The sequence below is a fragment of the Bemisia tabaci genome, chromosome 1 (assembly GCF_918797505.1).
Source record: "Bemisia tabaci chromosome 1, PGI_BMITA_v3".
NCBI lineage: Eukaryota > Metazoa > Arthropoda > Insecta > Hemiptera > Aleyrodidae > Bemisia > Bemisia tabaci.
Window position 1 is genome coordinate 28,475,781 of NC_092793.1, and position 18,905 is coordinate 28,494,685.

General features: G+C 40.1%; 1 protein-coding gene across 1 annotated transcript in view; it reads left to right on the forward strand.

Annotated features, from left to right (window-relative positions):
* Positions 1-18,905, forward strand: part of PICK1 (protein interacting with PRKCA 1) — a 77,495-nt gene that overhangs the window by 45,841 nt on the left and 12,749 nt on the right. Inside the window, exon 14 of the mRNA XM_072299354.1 lies at positions 45-77. The gene's annotated coding sequence lies outside the window, so the exon portion shown is untranslated. The remainder of the gene's footprint in view (positions 1-44; positions 78-18,905) is intronic.

Below are 18,905 nucleotides of genomic sequence, written 5' to 3' on the forward strand. Positions count from 1 at the left end.
TGCCAAGGAAAAACCTAACAATTTTTTTATTTTCTTTTTTCTAGAATGGCATCGTGTGTGCTGTAAGCTGCTAATCGGTATGTATATCATGTCTGAACTCTTTATACGAAATTTAAAAGATAGAATGTAAATGTCGCAGGCAAATAGTAAAATCAGCCACTTTTTCAAATGCCTCAGCAAATGGTTAAATATTCTAACTGAGATTGAAATTCCGATTCTTTTCCTAATTTAGACAAAACATTTAATCGTTCCCGTAAGAATAAATTCTCAGTAAAAATTTGCATCACACAATAGTATTTTAAATGATTTTTAGCTCCTGAGCAGACACTTATATCTTGAAAAATTTGCAGCATGTTATGTGACAGAATTTTTAGAATTTCAACATTTAAAAATATGAGAAAGCAAATGAAGAGGAATAGACAGAAAGAGTTCGTAGGTTTGATGAGTTATTTTTCCTAAAATATTGAGAACTCGTGAGCTCTCCGCCATAAATTCACAAAATTTTGTGACCGTCAGAATTTAACTATATTCCTAGGCATTTGACAAAATGCCTGATTTTACTATTTGCCTGCGACCTAAACATATCTGAAACTCGCCGCGCCGGATCACATTTTCTTCCCGTATTGGGGATTTAATAGTTTTTCAAACTCCGAAGTAGGTCTGCGGTAATCACGTGAAATGCAATGAAAAACTTAGCTTTTCGCCCATCTCAAGTTACTGACGATTATGAATACTATGCTCGCATCTATAGAAGACTCTTTTATTTTCCACCATTTTAAGATGGACATTTTGTGAACTTCATGATCTGATTCAAATATTGGAAATGGAAAATTCGCGTTCGTGTCGCGATGTTCAGGTGAGGAACGCGTAATTTTTCACCGAATGATGAAAATTGCATGGTTTCTCACATCTTCACTCGCGGAATCAACTAAGCAACTATTCGAGCACCGGAGTAGGTATGTGGTTTCACACGAAATTGAAGGGGGATTATAGATACTCGCCTATCATACAGGGTGTCTCACGAAAAAGGAGCCACCTGGAATATCTGGCGAACGGGTTGGAATTTCGAAAAACGGTATAAGACGTGTTCGTTTATATCGCGGAGGACACCTTTTGACGTATTTTAAATTTTCCCTAACTGCGGGAGGGGCGCAAGGCGGGGGTGCTCCTCCCGTAAATCAAACTTTTCAAAAGGCACTTCGATATTTTTATTTCAGAAATCGATTCTACGCAAAAAAACAAACCACCCTGTCCAAACCGGATGTAAATCGGACAATTTTTCAGCGATTGGCAGAGGATAAAACATTTTTCTAATGCTCTTTTCAAAAAATCCCCACGCCGCACAATGGTTTGAGAGCGCCAAATCGTGGCCAAAAATCCGATTTTTGAAAGTGCAAAAATCTGGCAACCTAGCATGCAGCCCTTATCTACATCCCTTGGCAAATGTGAAATGACCTATCGAATTTTTTAAAGTGTTCTTAAGATCAGATATATGGTGGCCAACTTCACATACTCTGATGAGGTAAATGAAAAAATGTGAGAATTCGAGGTGAACATCACCACATATTACCTTGTGCTGTTATGTTGAAAGTCGGCATGGATCCTCGATCAAATATGGAACAGAAAGCTCAAAGGGAGCACTTTTTGATAGTTTAATCGTTTTTAGTATTAAGATTAATTTTATGACCACCACGAGACTTCAAAGTTTTGTCCTAATTTAGCCAAAAAATGGCCTTCACCTTACCTTTTAGTTATCACTAACAGCAGCTAACACGCTCTTATCGGTGCAGGAATGAAGCTCATATGTTCCTCTAACAGGATATTATTGTTTTTTTGCGTATTTTTGCGTCTGGGGCCTTTTTTGGTCCTTTCAGTGCAGCGGTTTCGTGATTTTCTGAGTAATCCGATTTCGCTATGCAACAAGATGAGAGAGATGCGGCAAGGTCAAAGTTGGATATGGGGCGAATCTTATGTAATTTTGGTTGCTGAATCCAAAAATGATGCCCATTTTCTTCCAGCAGTTGCCAGTTTTCAGGAAAATTGGATTTTTTGGCGAGAAAACACATTTTCAAGCGAAATTATATTTTCTCTAGAGAAATGATGACAACTGGATAAAACGAAGGTCATTTTTTCATTCTTGAGCTTTTACATGTATACAAATTTACCAACTCGCCTTCCTGTGGTGTAATGGTTATAGTGCTAGCCCTATGATCAGGAGATCCCGAGTTAGACTCCCGCCGAGGAAACTCGCGCTTGATGATCGCAAGCCATATTACGGGGAGATTGCTTGGGAAGGACTGATCGGGAAAGGAATTCAAGCACGGATATTAGATCTCAGTAGCAATTGTAGTTCCGCTTTCTTGTATTTATTTTATAAAATAGTTCAAGTTTATCATTCCACCTAAAATCTTTATAATAACATTTGTAACCATAAAAATTAGCGCAGAATGGTTCAACTGCTTCCAAGAAATATAAAAATGTCAAGGCTGTTAATTTTTAGATATTTTAAAGTATGCCCCAAAACTTTTCGTAGCAAGGTCTGACGATCAAAGAGTTCGATATTTTTTTAAAAAAAAATGCCAGAAATGAACATGTTTGGGGGGACGTTTCTGTTGAGGGAGATGGCACTCTATACCTTGGCCTTTACCTTCCCCCCACTCCTCTTCTCTGCTTCCCTTTAGGTATGCATCTAAATGTCTTGTCAACACGAATACCATCGTACTGAGTGTGTATATTATGCTCAAGTCAGGACTAATAAACAAAAAAATAAATTGGTGAATTTATCCAATTACGATAAATTCTTATTTTTTTCTGGGAAAAATACTCATTTTTAAGCCTTTTGCTCTGGTAAACGCGGCATTTGTGCAAAAATGAGCCAGCAAAGTGTAGTCTGGCGACGTTCAAACGACCAAACTAGTCTCTTGCAGAGGGAATGGATAGGTGCAGATAGGTGCTTTTTTTTGGATGAACCAGAACTTTTAGTTCCTTGGTGTAAAAGATAATGCATTTATAAGGCTCACATCGCAGTCGGCTGCTTAATCTTATATGACTGAAATAAATGTTAGTTTTACCTGAAAATCTTTTGGAGCCTGGCAAGTTTTAGTGAACGTTTAGTTAACTGTTAGTTTGTGAACGCTGGGAGAACCTTCAAATACTGGCTGTACATCCCGCTTTATCGGGAGGGTAGTTTAGTTGCGTGACCCAACTGAACGCTTAGAACACCTTTAAATCTGGCGATACTTCCCGCTTTGCCGAGAGGTTAGTTTAGTTGCGTGGCCCAACCGAACGTTTAGAACGCCTTCAAATCTGGCGATACTTCCCGTTTTGCCGAGAGGTTAGTTTAGTTGCGTGACCCAACCGAACGTTTAGAACGCCTTCACATCTGGCGATACATCCCGCTTTGCCGGGAGGTTAGTTAAGTTGCGTGACCCAACCGAACTCTTAGAACGCCTTCAAATCTGGCGATATCTCCCGCTTTGCCGGGAGGTTAGTTCAGTTGCATGACCCAACCGACCGCAGCCGGGAGGTTAGTTTAGTTGCGTGACCCAACCGAACGCTTAGAACGCCTTCAAATCTGGCTATACCTCTCGTTTCCCCGGGAGGTTAGTTTAGTTGCGTGACCTAACTGAACGCAACACATTGTTAGTTTACTAATTTTACTGCACGCAGCAAGCTTATACCATCAAAAGAAGCATTACAAACAGTGTTTTCTTTTTCTTCTTTACCTTTTAATATTTGCATTTTTCATGCGTCACAGATAGAAAGTAAATATTTCGGCAATTAGTAAACATGTAGTATGTTTGTATGTATTCAGTATCAGTATGTTACTCAACCATGCCTAACATATGCCTATAAATAGTATAACCTGTTGAATGCAACAATTTCAAAGTATTTTAACCTTAAAATGCATAAAACTGGGTGATTTTTAGGCAGAAATTGAAGGAAGATTAGCGCCACAAGTGCCTCGAAATGCGCTCATATAGAGTTAAAATTTCAAAGGGTTCGGGGGAGGCCCCCCGGACCCCACATTGAGCTGGGGAATATTCCATACCCCCCAGTGGTGGGGGGCCAGCCCCCCCCCCCCCCCAGCAAAATGACCTAGTTACGCCTATGCCTAACTGTCATTTAATATGGCATCCAAATCAGAGTTAGAATTTTTTTCAAAATTTTAAGTTTTACGGGTCTGCCGCCATCTTGTATTTGAGAATTTTGTAAATCTGAGGTCAAATTTGAATTTAGCGACCCTAAAAACATAGGTACCCTAAGTTTCATTTTAATCTGACCATTTCCTCATATATGGCCACAATTCGGCGCTCCCAGACCATAGTGCGCCGAATGGGATTGCCGTGTCAAACCAAACTCTCCGCCAAAAAAACTCTTAAGCAGTGCCCTTTCGATAAAAAAAGAACAAAATCTGCTGTACCCGAAAACTGGAGCACGCGGAGCCCTTTTCTTCAACATTAAGATGCGTTTTACCGAACATTTCCGAGGGGCGCTCATCGGGAGGGAGTAGTAAGTTTTGGACACGAATCAGCATTCTTTATTCTGAAGCATAAGAAAACAAATCCATGGAGAAACTGCTAAATAGAAAAATAAATGGATTACCTTCTTTCAGGTGGGTTTCAATAATTTTGAGCCGGACCTTGAAGTTCTTGAGAACGCTATTTTTCCGCAGTGCGTGACAATTTTCTGGAGTTGGTTTTGAATGACCGTTGAAGAATAAACGGGAAGTTTAAACTTCTCCTTTTTGAAAATAAATGTTCTGATGAGTAACAACTGATTTTAAACATTCATGAAAACATCAGGTGCGGCTTAAATCATTGACACGCACCTGAAAGAAGGTAATCCATTTATTTTTCTATTTAGCTGTTTCTCCATGGACTTGGTTTCTTATGCTTCAGAATAAAGAATGCTGATTCGTGTCTAAAACTTACTACTCCCTCCCGATGAGCGCCCCTCGGAAATGTTCGGTAGAACTCATCTTAATGTCGAAGAAAAGGGCTCCGCGTGCTCCAGTTTTCGAGTACAGCGGATTTTTTTTCTTTTTTTTATCAAAAGGGCACTGCTTAAGAGATTTTTTGGCGGAGAGTTTGGTTTGATACAGCAATCCCATCCGGCGTGGGGATTTTTTGAAAAGAGCATTAGAAAAATGTTTCAACCTCTGCCAATCGTTGAAAAATTGTCCGATTTACATCCGGTTTGGACAGGGTAGCTTGTTCTTTGCGTAGAATCGATTTCTGAAATAAAAATATCGGAGTGCCATTTGAAAAGTTCGATTTACGGGAGGAGCACCCCCGCCTTGCGCCCCTCCCGCAGTTTGAGGAAATTTAAAATACGTCAAAAGGTGTCCCCCGCGATATAAACGAACACGTCTCTTACCGGTTTTCGAAATTTCATCCCGTTCGCCAGATATTCCAGGTGGCTCCTTTCTCGTGAGACACCCTGTATAATGTATATTACTTACGTTCATTAATATTTTACTTGGATCGATAGAGAAGTCGCGTATTTTCCACGACGATGAGATGAAAATTTTGTAATCTCTGTGATCTAAATGAAAACTGTTGGAAAATTAGCGTTTTTGTCGCGATACTGCGAAGAATAATAGGTAATTTGCTTTGATTTTCAAAACCGCTGGATAGGCTCCGTATTCGCCGCGATTTTACGGTGAATATCGCGTGATTTTTCATTTTTTCAAAATTTCGCCGTGCAAATAAACTACCTCGCGCTATTTTGAGATGAAAAGAGAATACTTATTATCCCCTTTTTGTTGGTAATTCACCAGAAATGTAGCGTATCTATTGCGATATTGAGATGAAGATTATGTGGTTTCTCACTTCTTCTCACGTGGATTCAACCGAGCAACTATTCAAACTCGTGAGTAGGTATGTGGTATCACACGAAACAGAAGGACATTCTTACACGGTGCTCCGGGGTCTGGTTTAACTCGAAGTTGGTCGTGACGTAAAAATTTGAGCTGGAATGTCAAGAGGAGCACTACCAGATACTAAAAACCACAATTTCGCAATTGGTTGTTGGAGCTCCTAGAGAAATAATCGCGATTTTATGGTTGTTTTAGGCTCATGTAGGGCAACTAAATTCCCCCCTGCCCCATTTCATCTTGGATTGATCTGCATTTTCAGTATGTTATTCTTTGTTGTAAAGTACGACTTCCCTAAAATTTTCATGACCGAGAAATTTTTTTTGCTCCCCTTACAATGTTGCAAAGTTTCAAACTTCAAAATTACGGATTTTGCGAAAAAAATTGTGACACTGACCCCCTGCTTCTTGGATCAATCTGAATTTTTATTCTGTTATTCTCCGATATGAGGTTAAAATGTCCTGAAATTTTCATGGCTGAAAAATATTTTTTCCTCTCGTTGCAACGTTGCCAAGTTTTCAAATCGAAAATTTTGGGCTCGGAGGTAACACGTTGAGTGTGGTGGCAGACGCTTTCATTTCTTAATCTCTTCCGGAAGTTCCAAAAGATTTCATCCTATATTTCTTTTGTCATTTTGATGATTTATTTTTAATTTTAAAATTCTATTCTAATTATGGGGCTTAACCACATTAAAACTCATGATAAAAACCGTCGTTCTACATGTCTCCTTTGTTCAAGGAGAGGGGATACATTTTTAAAAATAACCGAGGCTTTACAAATTCAACTTTAAACGTTGATACCCAAATACAATCATGAAAACTATTGTTAACCGTGTGCAAAATGTAGGTTTTACATCAGTAGCGGTTAGTCAATTGTTAATAAACTTGATTTGTCATTGTTCGTATTAAAAAAAAATTCTCGAAGTCAGGATAATACTGGCCAGAATTCGTGTGAGTGCCCCTTAGTCAGGATAATACTGGCCAGAATTCGTGTGAGTGCCCCTTATGTGGGCTTCAAAAGCCTGTGATCGAAAATTTACTATTCTCGTTAAGTAGCGTAACACGTAAATTTTTTTCTGTGACCCCGAAGCAGAAACGTAGAAGGCAAACGTCAGGCGAAGTGACCCCCCAAAAAAGCGCTGAGAAACGCTGTTCAGATTGTTTCACCAAATTAAAAGCTGGTTTAAAATATGACTTTAGTAAAACTGCATTGTTAATTAACATTTCTGACATTATCGATGTCTCGTTAGATTCAAAAATGAAACAGCAAGTAAGTTCCGCTTTGGTCTGAAAAGTTGCAAAGGAAAAAGGGATAGAATTAGTCGCTAAGAAAACTGAATCGGTAGAACTCACCCAATCTCATGGCGAGCCATTGAAAATCAGAGTTCACGCACAGAGTAAGTCAAAAGACTCTTAATATCCGCAGAGAATTTGGCTCAAATAAAAACTCGTTATAATCTTAGTGACCGAACAACTTTGGGCATTGCCAGTGTCATTAGAGTTGCTATAAAAAACAGGAGATCAATCGCAACAAATGCACGAAATACCTTTAAAATACCATGAAGCAGATAGGTTTTTTAAATTTGTGAAAGTCAAGTCGGTGAAAAAAAAAAAAAAAAAAAAAAACAAAGAACAACCCCAATCTGTTGAAACAGTAGTTTTTTGTAGTGACCTTGGAAGATTTATTCAATATCCCATCCCATCCTATCCCATCCCATCTATAATAGTTACCCGACCTATGTCAGCAATTCTTTCGTTCACGATAACTATCGTTAGATTTACGTTAGCTTCTTCAAATTTTGCAATTTTGTCCATTTTGGTCTTATGAATAACTGTATAAATTTTCGGTTAAATCGAATTTACCGTTTACTTATAAACGGTAATTAACGTAAGTGCCATACTTACGCTGTTTTCCACTAAACTGTTTTTATGAAAGTTCCATTCCTTGGTTTCCTTGGTAACCTTTGTTTGCTATCAGCTGATGTTTTATTTCAATTTATTTTTTTATTTTTTTCATTTTTTTTCTTTCTTTTTTTAATAAATCATTGCTAGGTTAGTTCTAATTTTTTTGCCAGCATTTATTCTACCCCCCCCCCCCCCCCACCCGCAGCTCATTTTTCTAGCTCCAACACCCTCTCCCCACAACTCATTTTTCTATCGATTTTATAATTTTTTTTGTATGGCATGTCTTGCTCCACTACCACCATTTTTTCGGGGTTATAGATATTTTAGCGGCCTCTAGACCCGTGACTCCAGTTACGGGCATTTCGCTAGTGTTCATAATAAGCGTGGTGTTCCAAATGTAAATCTCAAAGCTCGGCATTGACGGAGGTAGAGGATTTTCTGAAAGTTTATCCATTTTATCCGATGCTGATGAGGATGTAAATAGTTCGAAAAGCGAAGGAAGTACCAGAAAAAAATATGAAGATTGGATCCAAATGGGAAAGTGATTAGAGGCTGGGATAAAACAATTATTTATATTTGGTAGTACCCCGCATGTCCAGGAAAACTACCGAAATATATATATCTTATGGGAAAAATTAGGAATTAATAACTTTACCAGCACTATCGCTACTGATCTCAAATTAGCAAAACATTCTAGTGGGTATCATGACCCACTCCAGTGCTCACCCATGTTCCTGGTGTGAAGCTGGGAAGACAAAATTGGACGAGGCAGGGACGTACAGAACGGTAGGCTCATGTAACAAAAATTACTTAGAGTGGGTAGCAGCAAGATCTAATTGGAAAAAAGCTAAAAAATTTTAAAATTGTGTCCCTCCTCCATTATTTAAAACTAATGAAGGCAAACTATTCTTGGATCTTATACCTCCTCCTGAACTCCATCTCTTATTGGGCGTAGTTAACGCACTTCATGATAATATGCATTAAAAGTATGAAAAAGATGCTGAAAAATGGGCCAACTCTTGTCATGTAAAGCGTCGAATGACGCATGGCTCCTCAGCATTTGATCGAAACTCTTGCGATACGTTACCCAAGAAAATTGATATTTTGCGGAGGGATTCATTGGGGTGTAACAAAAATTAATTATGGTGGGTAGCAGCAGGATCTAATTGGAAAAAAAGCTGAAAATATTGAAAATTGTGTCCATCCACCATTTTTTAAAACCAACGAGGGCAAACTATTCTTGGATCTTATACCTCCTCCTGAACTCCATCTCTTATTGGGTGTATAGTTAACACACTTAATGATAATATGCATAAAGAGTATAGTCAAATGACTCATGGCTCCTCAGCATTTGATCGAAACTCTTGCAATGCATTACCCAAGAAAATTGATATTTTGCGGAGGGATTCATTGGGGTGTCTAAAATATGTCGATACATATAAAAATTTCAAAGCTGTTGTGGATGCGCGTTTTGAAGTTATAACGTGCTCAGCTCTCAGAGCCAAGTAGCTGAACACGTTGGGGATGGTCGCAGAATGGGGGCGAATCCACCAGATAGGGTAGTCCTAGAGAAAGGGGAAATGGTCTAGGGGGGATGTAAGAGCCCTATCACTCTAATAAATGGTCACCTACCTTGAGAGTGGTATCCTAAGGAAAGAATAAGACTCACAGTCTAGGGGTGGCCGCTCGTGTATTGGGTAAAAGGATAATGATGGTATATAACGATGGTATACAACTACAACTAGGTCACACAGACCTCTAACAACTATCACACAGATACAACTACTACAAAAAGGGGGGAGGGGGTCTCCAGGCAGGAAGAGCCGTCGGGGATGCTGCCGCTGGACGGGACTTTCGGCGAGGGGAGGGATGCTCAAAGCTCAATCACCGGGGTGAGACGCGGGATGGGGCAACTTGAGGAGTCAAAGACTCGGGAAGGGGTGAAAGACCGCTGGGGCAAAAGAAGGGTCGGGGACGGACCGTAGGACCAAACTTTCGACCGAGGGTTACTCGTGGACCTGACTACGGGGTGAGACGCGCGTCGGGGATCCGCGAGGAGGCGCAGGCACAGGAGGCGAGACGACTGACTTCAGGGGATTTCAGAGAGCTCCTCGTGGGCCCCCTAGGCCTGCTAACTTGGGCGTTGTTTCCCACGGTTAGCTCGCCAAAATCCCCTGACCAAGCATGTCACATCCGTCAGGACTCCGAAATCCGCGGAAAGCAACTGGTTAGGTTGCCACCCGTGGACTCACGGTCGCCCGGCGCCCGAGGTAGAGGTGTATGAAATAGTAAGGTTTCTCGGACTATATGGCAGCGGCCTGTCTAGTGATGTCACCGGGCGATGTCACTGCCGGACGCGACAAGCTGTGTCATGAAAACCTCGCGGATCCACCGATTTCGCGGCGCAATATTGGCTCGCGGAAATTATGGACGGGAATTATTAACGGGAATTTTATGAAAGAACCAATGTAGTCGCTCTTAAACTTTCTCGTTACTAGTTTCGATCTTAGTTTCCGAAGTTATTAGTTTGTGTTCGACCTCCCCTGTTGGCCTGTTGGTGGAATAATTAAAAGTTGAACTTTCTGAATATTGGGAAGCTTGCAAGGAAGCCACCTAGGTATTAAGAGGTCTCCTCCAGTGTAATGTGGGCGTAAGTTTTTCCATATATTTCAAAAAGCATAAGAATGAGACAAATTAGTTCTACATGGAAACTTGGGGCGTTTAATGCCGAATTATCGGTCTCTTACTTAAGTATATTTACTCATGGGACTTAAGTATTAAAAACTAAACCTATTCCTATCGTAATTGCTCTTTTTACAAACTGCGCGTTACTAGCTCATATCGATGGTGAAACTACCATACCACGTATCTCGATTTTTGTTGGTTTTGAGTTAGCTGCATAAATGAGTTGTAGGAGATGTCCTTTATCTGCCACCAAAATATTTTTGTCGAATAAAATCAGGAAGTTATCCAAAACCGTAGTTCAAATATCACATATCTCAGCGCTAATTCGCAATTCACATATCTCGCGTATCTCGCGCCGGCGGGAAGTTATTGCGTACACACGGCGCGCTCTACAGTACGAAGTACCGAGGCGGATAAAGAATGGTGGTCGTGTTTCGTACCCTCTTGACATCACACGACATCGGGTACGTTTCGGGAACATCCTGAATGCATGGCAAAGCATGTCGGCGCAGAGTGGATCGAGTCAATAAGAGAGGTCGGATATTAAATTTTTGACCAAAACTGCAAATTTTGATGTTTATTTTCTCACATTTTAAATCTCAACGGGTGATTTTAAAAGAAAATTTTACGAGGAAACCAATGAAACCACTTATAGATCTTAAAATTTTGGTATAAACGGAGTTATAAGCGTTTAAAGTCCAAATTTTGTCTGACCTCTCCTACTATCTCGATCCACTGTGCCGCAGTGAAACTACCGGACCCCGTATCTCGGTTTGCAACGTCGCAGACGCCCTGTCATACTATATTTTTTAAATGAAAACCTCTCAACATCAATTCTTGAAATCTTCTGTGATTTTTCTTCTTTGAGTGACGAAGAATCTGTGAATACTTCAAGGAATGATATATTGGCTGGTTTTCATTTGCAAAAATAAAATGGGAGCATTGATTTTCAAACACCGCAAACAAGATACGTGGTCTGGTAGTTTCACCGTCGATACGCTTTTATTAGAAGGCGACTCATCCACCGGGAAAGGAAATTCACCTTCTTTATTAGAAGTGTTAAGGTATTCAAGAAAGTATGAAGTAGTAGTAGTAGTAGTATCCTACTTCTTGCGGTACGGGTCGTATCAGTCTTTCAATTTTATGCTATGCAACGATTCTGAGTCTGTCATGCCGTTTAATAGTATTGTAATTAATAAAGATACGATGATTGGTCCAGTTGTAAGATCAACAGAAGCTTTCAGTGCATGAATAGAAGTACACTGTTCAAAATGACTATTCGCTAAGCCTTAAATCGATCAAAATCTTCAAACAGGAGGCTCAATACCTCAATTCAAAATTCACATATCTCGATGTAATAGTGTCAATTCCTACTTCGCAAAACACATAACTCGGTTTTTCCTCCGTATTTCATCACGGTTGCGACTATTTTCAAAAATGCTCAAGGCGTGGTGAAAAGCATCTTATCATCTCTATCTCCAAGAATTATTACCTTTTAATTATCAAAAATAAGGAACGCAGACAGTTTTTTTGCTCTCCTGAAAAATCGAGTTTTCCGAGATACGTGGTATGGTAGTTTCACCATCGATATGCTGCGTCGTTCCCCCCCACACAAGGGCGCCTCTAGACCACCTTATGAGCGCTAGGAAGAATGTGTTCCTATGTTAATTATGGCTCATGTGGAGATCGAGACGCGCCCCTACGTTAGTTGAACAACGAAATATTAACGTAATATGAACTCAAAATGAAATGAATTTGATGGATTGAAGTAATTGAATAAATTGAATTGATATTGAAATTGAATATATGATTGAAATTTTTCGATTTGGGGACTGTAAACTTTGCATAAAAAATGTGTGCTGAAGTTTGCCTGAACGACTTGGCGAGAGGCCCGCCATTGCAACGTTGCCCCTTCGCTTAAAAGTAATTACTGATCGACTTATCCAGAAGAAAAAAGGAAATTTGTCAAACTCCTCGGGAAGTGACGGTCAGCTTGCTGTTAATTTTGAAATTACGTTTGGCGGGCAATTATGCATCACTGCAACAGGGGGCCCGCGCCGTGAAGGAAAACAGGGACTCATACATCGGTGGAGAATCACGAATGTGGGAGTTTTGCTGACAATTAAATACTTTTGTCTACCAGGACTCGATTCTTGGTCGACTTTTCTCTATTAAGATCCTTGTCTCAATGTAATTTTTGAGTAATTAAATTTTCAGACTAGGAGAAGGGCGCACGAGTACCGCGACGCTTCCGAAGCTGTATCGCACTGTTCTATTGGCTCGTTGAAAACTACGATGGTAATTTTGGAGCTCATTTTTTTTAGAGGAAAGAGAAAAAAGAAAAAATTGTCGTGAATTTGTTGATAAATTACGCAAAATTTTATCTTTTTGGTGCTCGGTTTCGGTAGTCCGCCATTCTCGCGCGTCCCTCCTCGTGCGAAAATTAAGTTCCCGTATTTTTGATAAGAGTTGACATTATACCTGCGCATTTCATCGTGAAAAATAATGGACACATTTCCTTCGAACGGAGCTGCGCGCATCGGGACATGAGCCGTATTGTGCACATGATCATAGGGGATCTAGGGTTCACGTCTCAATGCTCGCAGGTCCGCTCGGCAAAAAATGCACTCATTTAATTTTTCGAAAGATGCTCTGTATAAGGTATTCTTTCTACTAAGTTGATGAGACAAATTGACAACTCTTCGGATCATATGTCTCTTCGCCATTGCGTAGATATGCGTTGCTCTCAATTTGCTGTTTCCGCGACACGAAGATGCATCCAAACTCTCGGGTGAGATCTGTTTCACGTATGACTGCTGGATCTTGCGTCTCATCTCGTGGCTGGGATGCATCTCGGTGCCGCAGGAGCAGCAAATTGTGTTGCTGGTGAACAAGTTTGCTGAGAAAATGTTGAATTTTATGAACGTAGATCAATTGGACTGCGCAAATTCTAGCCCGGTTCTAGAACAACGCATGTGCCATTAGTCCCCTATGCACACAAGTGGTTTTTCCATAGAGGTCAAGCTCTCTGGTTTCAAACTGCAATTTGCAGTCAAGCTAAAAGGTTCTGTTGAACACGTTCCGGTTTAAAAAATATAAATTTAAGTGGCCGATTGGTACAAAAGAAAAAAATTAAACTAAATTTAATTAAATTTTTGGGAAATTGCTGATGAAGAAGGAAGAAAAACAAGGCTAAGGTTCGCTGATCAACCGTCTAGCTCTTCCCGTGCTGTTTGAGTTTATACTTTAAGAGCGCGTTACTCATTTAGAATCTCAATCAAAAAGTAAGATAATAAAGAATAAACACATTTTATCAAATTAGGGCGTATGCCTGAAAATCATTTTCCGTGAAGAAAATGGTTTAAGGTGGATTTTTTGTTGTGAAGTGAAATTATGGAAAGAAAGAGGAAATCTGGCGCAAAAATGGACTGAAAATGGTGGTGAGAGCTGGAGAGTGTAAGGGAGTGGAGAACATGCTATTTTTCTTTCGTTTACGTGATTTGGAGAAAGTTTGACGGGGAACGAAGTTTCTTCTCTGCTGAGTAAAGGTTCTTGGTTGTTCTTTTTTCAAAAGTTGTGTAACTTTTTTAACTTTACATTTACGAAGTACTTGATAGTACTGGGATTTTCCAGGTTGTAAAAATTTTTGGCACACTTTCAGACGGTCTCTAAGTGAATTCACCGGTAACATAGAGGAAGAGAGGAAGCATTCACATGTGTTGAAGGCACAAATGCGAACTGCATTCGCCGTTGCTTCGAAATATTGGTGTAATGGGTTTTTTAAATGTGTTAGCCATTCTTTAATCGTCATTACTGCGCAAGCAAGGGCACAGCAGATTACAAGAATTGGAGGTAAATTTTTATTTTGAGGCAATTCATTAAATTTGTCGGCAATTCATTAAATTTGTCGGCAAATTTTTCATCAGAAGGAGAACTCATCTGTACGTTGGGTGGTTTAGTACGTTCCATCCCTGTTACGAGGTGTTAACAGGCGATGTTTAACTGTTCATGTTTACATCAATGATAAGACCGCTATGCCGAGATTTTCTCGAGCGAGAGTGGTGCGTTTACTAGGTAAGATTGACATATTTTCAAAACTGAAACTTTTCAAAAATGGCTAGTAATTATGCTTTGAAAAAGCAACTTTGTTCTTTTGGATAATTCTCGTCAACAACTTCAAAAAATTTTTTGTTATTGTAACGCAACGTATGGATTCCGCGGCCCAAATTTTCGTTTAAAAAATACATTTTTTATATTAGCAAGTTTAGGCGCCTATGAGGCCTTTTGTCCGGCCAAATCCGGCCGCCGGCCCCTCATGCGCCGCCGCGTCCACGTTCGCTCGGACACCAGATCGCTTTTCGCGAGCGCTTGCTCGGACATCCGACGCGGGGGCAGAGTTAGAGCGCTACACGCCCCGCGTGTTGCCGGATTTTTTCTGGGTCAATGAATATGTTGAAAATTGATTTTTAAAAAAAATAAGAAATAAATTATAATTAATTTTGAAAAATATTGAAAATATCGAAAATTATGGTAATTATGGCATTTGAGAATACGAGTTAGGAAATGCTTTTCTTCTTCTTTATTTTTCAGTATTTAGACAAAGTCGGACGGGTGACGTAGTCCCTGCAAGTAATTATAGTTTTTCGGTGATTACGAATATATTGCAAAAATAACAATTGCTGATTTGTGCGAAGGGAATTCTGGAATTTTAACTCATAAGGGCCATGGACTAAGAGAAAATTTCAGCAAGTTTTTTGGTATAGTCGGCAAATGAACTATCGAGTGAAATATTACTGCAAATGCAGGTGTTTCACAGTTCTGTTTGCGTAACAAAAAGATTGAAGATGAAGGGTCATAAAAAATTAAAAATAAAAAGTTTTGCGTTATCATAAAAAAAATCGACGCATTTAATTCTATAGATTATTTAAACGTCCCTAGTTCCAGTTGTAAGCGCTCGCCCGGCTCGAGATTACAATTGTGAACATAGCGAAGTGAGTTTTAATTTTAGCACTCAAAAAAAAGGAAAAAATAAAGACCTGAAATGGATAAAAAATAATAAAAAATTGAGAGAGAAAAGCGGATGCTTGTTATTTGCAGACGATAAGCAGGTTTGCAAGCGTGTTAGAATCACTAGATTGAAGAGATAGATTTTCAGTTCATAGGTAAAGAGGCAAAACAACACAAGGCAAAAGTTTGAAGTAGGACCATTTTGTCGGCTACACTTTGCTCCTGTAATTTCACACACACTAAATTTTCTAATTTACCATTTTTGGTCGTCCTCTGCAACCTAGGGGACCTGAAATATACATGTGGTTCTGATGTGAAGTTAAAAGAATTAACTTTGCAGGATGCTTTTCGTACTCGAAGCGCGAGTAACAGTGATTTATTGAGCTAGAGAGTTGAGAAGGAAAGCTTATGTTTTTGAAAAATTTAAAACTTCTCTTGGAAAATTGTTGGTTCCGAAAAAATAGCAGGAATTCAGAGAGAGGGGGAAAAAAACGGAAAATTCAAACTCATACGATTATTTGGAAAAGTTACGGGATTAAATATAATTTAATCACTGTAAGAGATTATTGGCAAAGTTAAGGTAGGTAAATGAACTAAATTTTCGAAAATACACTGCTACTGAAAATGGTTAAAATCACAAGACATGAAGAAGAGGATAAAAACGAAAATTTGAAAATGAAGAGTTTAAAGTGAAAGAGCACTGAAGAGTAAGCGAGCAAGCGTAGCACAAATACTGAGTGACAGGGCTCTTACTTGGGGAATTTTTCGCTCTCACTGTTCTCTATTAATTGTTTCTGTAATCGTATCTAATAATCCTAAAGCACGTAAGATGTTCGTAAGATCTAAAGGTGCCTGTAATGATCATGGGATTTGCTGCTGCTCGGCGTTAGGAAGATTAGATAGGACACGGCTGACGGTATTTTTACGTTTTTTTGGCACGATGTAGCACATGAGAATGGAATATTACTGAAAAATATGGTGATAAATGAGGTAAAACTCGAAATTTTTGAAAATTTTGTCAGGTCGGAAAATTGGGGTTCAAAATTTTTATTGAAGAGAGAAGAAAAAAAAATTGAAAAAAGAAAAGGAAAAAAAATTTGGAAAAATAATAAGTAAAAAGAAAATAAATTCGAATGGAGAAATTTTTGGGGAGTTCCGTGGGTGTGTTGATTCTAAAGTTCCACCTCCCAGAATCCTGCAAGACGGTAGCAAAGTCAGATCACCTTGGTCGATTTTACAGACTTACTCAGCCTTGAACCGCGAAGTCACCAAATAATTTTAATGACGTCAATTCACAGTCCGTAGCCGAGCTACAGTTTTGAACCGCGAAGTCACCGAAGAAAATTCGGTGACGGCTATTCACAGTCCGCAACTGAGCTGTATCGGGGTGAACTATCTCTTGCTGAGCTTACAGAGCAAAGGAAGTCAGAAGCGAAGATTTAACACGTTTAGGAAGATCACCAACATTAAATCAAAATTGATAACTGACGGCGAAAGAAAGGGAAAAAAGAAAAAAAAAGGAAAGGAAAGAGAAAAAAGAAAAGAAAAAAAAATCTAAAAGAAAAATAAAAATAAAAAATTATCGCTGAACGGAGTGTGTGCGGAGAAAAGGATGTGATTAATTGGGGCAACTATGGCCTCTTGGCCGTAATTTCTAATAAAAGTTAATTTTTAGGTAGAGCAAAGAGTGTCTAAATTTATTGTAAAAGAAAGAAAAGTTTTACTTGGAAAAATGACCTAAAGTTTTTGAAAAATTTAACGCGATTGAGTTGAACTTAAAAAAAAAAACTTCAAATAATTTATAAATAAAATAAAAATAAAATTTCTAAAAATTTTCACACTCAAAAAAAAAAATTTTGCTTGGCTGCGAATGAGGTACGGGACAATAGCACACTCCGGGGAGTATAGTGTTATTACCCGGGGCCTGCACCATTTATAACGTGCTCAGCTCTCGAGCCAAGCAGCTGAACACGTTGGGGATGGTCGCAGAATGGGGGCGAATCCACCAGATAGGGTAGTCCTAGAGAAAGGGGAAATGGTCTAGGGGGGATGTAAGAGCCCTATCACTCTAATAAATGGTCACCTACCTTGAGAGTGGTATCCTAAGGAAAGAATAAGACTCACAGTCTAGGGGTGGCCGCTCGTGTATTGGGTAAAAGGATAATGATGGTATATAACGATGGTATACAACTACAACTAGGTCACACAGACCTCTAACAACTATCACACAGATACAACTACTACAAAAAGGGGGGAGGGGGTCTCCAGGCAGGAAGAGCCGTCGGGGATGCTGCCGCTGGACGGGACTTTCGGCGAGGGGAGGGATGCTCAAAGCTCAATCACCGGGGTGAGACGCGGGATGGGGCAACTTGAGGAGTCAAAGACTCGGGAAGGGGTGAAAGACCGCTGGGGCAAAAGAAGGGTCGGGGACGGACCGTAGGACCAAACTTTCGACCGAGGGTTACTCGTGGACCTGACTACGGGGTGAGACGCGCGTCGGGGATCCGCGAGGAGGCGCAGGCACAGGAGGCGAGACGACTGACTTCAGGGGATTTCAGAGAGCTCCTCGTGGGCCCCCTAGGCCTGCTAACTTGGGCGTTGTTTCCCACGGTTAGCTCGCCAAAATCCCCTGACCAAGCATGTCACATCCGTCAGGACTCCGAAATCCGCGGAAAGCAACTGGTTAGGTTGCCACCCGTGGACTCACGGTCGCCCGGCGCCCGAGGTAGAGGTGTATGAAATAGTAAGGTTTCTCGGACTATATGGCAGCGGCCTGTCTAGTGATGTCACCGGGCGATGTCACTGCCGGACGCGACAAGCTGTGTCATGAAAACCTCGCGGATCCACCGATTTCGCGGCGCAATATTGGCTCGCTGCTTCCAAAACCGCCGTAACTCCAATATTCCGTTATAGAAGTAAAGTTGGAGGCAAATTGTGCCCAGAACATTCGAAATTTTAAAGAACGTTAACTGAGTCTAGAAGATTCCCGTCACGCCAAAAGTGCATTGTGTATTTTTTCATGTTTCTGACTTTTGTAAAAACTCTTCACGTGGTTTAGGCTTCTTTAGTGAACAGGCCATGGAGTCTGTTCATTCTGATTTTAGCAAAACTTGGGAGAAATTTAAAGTTTTTGAAAAAAATCAAATTATAAGTTCTTCACCCTTACGACCCGTCTGTGCGTATAACTCCTCACTGGTAAAAAAAACCTCTTGGTTCAAGAGTGCAGTTTCTTGTCGCCGGATTTAAGAGTCTGGACTCTTGTTTCAATGCAATATCCGCTTGAATCAATGCAAAATCCGCTTGAAACAAGAGTTCGAGACTCTTAAATCCGGCGACAAGGAACTGCACTCTTAAGTCAATGCATCGCGGCATTGGTCCAAGAGTTTTTTTTTTTTACCAGTGCTCTCACTTCTAAAATTCGGAAATGGAAA